The sequence below is a fragment of the Sapajus apella genome, unplaced genomic scaffold, assembly GCF_009761245.1.
Source record: "Sapajus apella isolate SASKATOON/1434 unplaced genomic scaffold, GSC_monkey_1.0 scaffold22, whole genome shotgun sequence".
Lineage (NCBI taxonomy): Eukaryota > Metazoa > Chordata > Mammalia > Primates > Cebidae > Sapajus > Sapajus apella.
The window spans coordinates 8,078,001-8,079,515 of NW_022436962.1; the positions used below are offsets into that span (position 1 = coordinate 8,078,001).

Genomic DNA, 1,515 nt, shown 5'->3' on the forward strand with positions numbered 1-1,515 from the left:
TAATAAAAAGAGGCTGCTCCTTAGCACAGCTGCAAAGATTGAAAGGAAAAAAGGAAGGGAGGAAGGAAGGAAGGAAAGAAGGAAGGAAGGAAGCAAGTTGTAACCCTATGTCTGAATTTTGAATATTATCTTGGTTTTTTTTTTTCTGTAATTTACTATTGTTAATTTCCTTTTAGAGAGTTAGTAAATACTGATAACTTATCAAACATGAAACATGTTGAAGAACACATGTGTTAAGTGAGTGAATGGAACAAGAAGAAAAGGAAAGGCAAATATTTGTTTTGCTTTATCTTGCTAAAACAAAAAAGAAAAAGAAAATTAAAAACCTTTAATACTAATTAAAACCTAAATCTAGCTACTTAAAAGGAAGCAGGCCAGGCGCAGTCTTTCACTCCTGTAATCCCAGCACTTTGGGTAAAACAAGGCGGGCAGATTACGACATCAAGCGATGGAGACCATCCTGGCCTGGTGAAACCCCATCTCTACTAAAAATACAAAAATTAGCTGGGTGTGGTGGGGCGTCCCAGCTACTCCGGAGGCTGAGGCAGGAGAATCACTTGAACCGGGGAGGCAGACGTTGCAGTGAGCTGGCATTGTGCCACTGTACTCCAGCCTGGCAACAGTGAAACTCCATCTAAAAAATAAATAAATAAATAAAGAGAAAGCAATCTATTAGACTTATATGAAATAAACAGAAAAACACCTCACTAAGGAGTGCCCGGATAGCTCAGTCGGTAGAGCATCAGACTTTTAATCTGAGGGTCCAGGGTTCAAGTCCCTGTTCGGGCGTTTGTAGTTTTCCCAAAGGTGGATGTTATAAACCCTTATGTTTAAAATTGAATATAATTCATTTTTCATTGGTTTCAGAATGTTAGATAAATATGTTCTCAGGGAGGAAAAAAAATGACTGGAAAATCATTTAATACCTTGGCAAGTATCGACGTTTGGTTTCCTGGAAAGACGTCAGTTTTCTGATTGCTCATAGCTGAGAAACGAAGAAAAAGGCACTTAAAAGCAAGCAGCTCCTGCTCTCACCTCAAAAAAAACTGTGAGATAATGCATACCCTTGTCAGCTTGATTTAATTATTCAACAATATGTACATATTTCAGAACATGGTGTTCTACATCATAATGTATACAATTTTTATTTATCCGTTATGGAAAAAGGAGTCGGTCGCCCGAACAGGGACTTGAACCCTGGACCCTCAGATTAAAAGTCTGATGCTCTACCGACTGAGCTATCCGGGCTCCCGTGGAGAAACACTTGTTCTGCTATGTCTTACATAAGATACAGGGCGCTTGAGCAATTGCATCATCCACATTTTGTGAAACTGCTTTAACGCCAAGAAAGTTCGTGATCCGGGCGCGAAAAGAAAAACAAAAGGCCCAAATTCTGCACCTTTCACCGGCATCACCAGCTAATTCCGAATTGCAAGATATCTATGCGCCTAGTAAGCATTATTAGGTAGGTTTTTTTTTTTTTTTTTTTTTTTTTTTTGAGACGGAGTTTCGCTC

At 39.1% G+C, this 1,515-nt stretch overlaps 2 non-coding genes across 2 annotated transcripts; one reads left to right on the plus strand and one right to left on the minus strand.

Moving 5' to 3' along the window:
• Window positions 1–716: 716 nt before the first annotated feature.
• TRNAK-UUU lies at window positions 717–789 on the plus strand. Its single transcript has one exon. It is a non-coding gene; the product is annotated as a tRNA-Lys (tRNA).
• Window positions 790–1,175: 386 nt separating this feature from the next.
• TRNAK-UUU lies at window positions 1,176–1,248 on the minus strand. The gene has a single exon. It is a non-coding gene; the product is annotated as a tRNA-Lys (tRNA).
• Window positions 1,249–1,515: the final 267 nt, after the last annotated feature.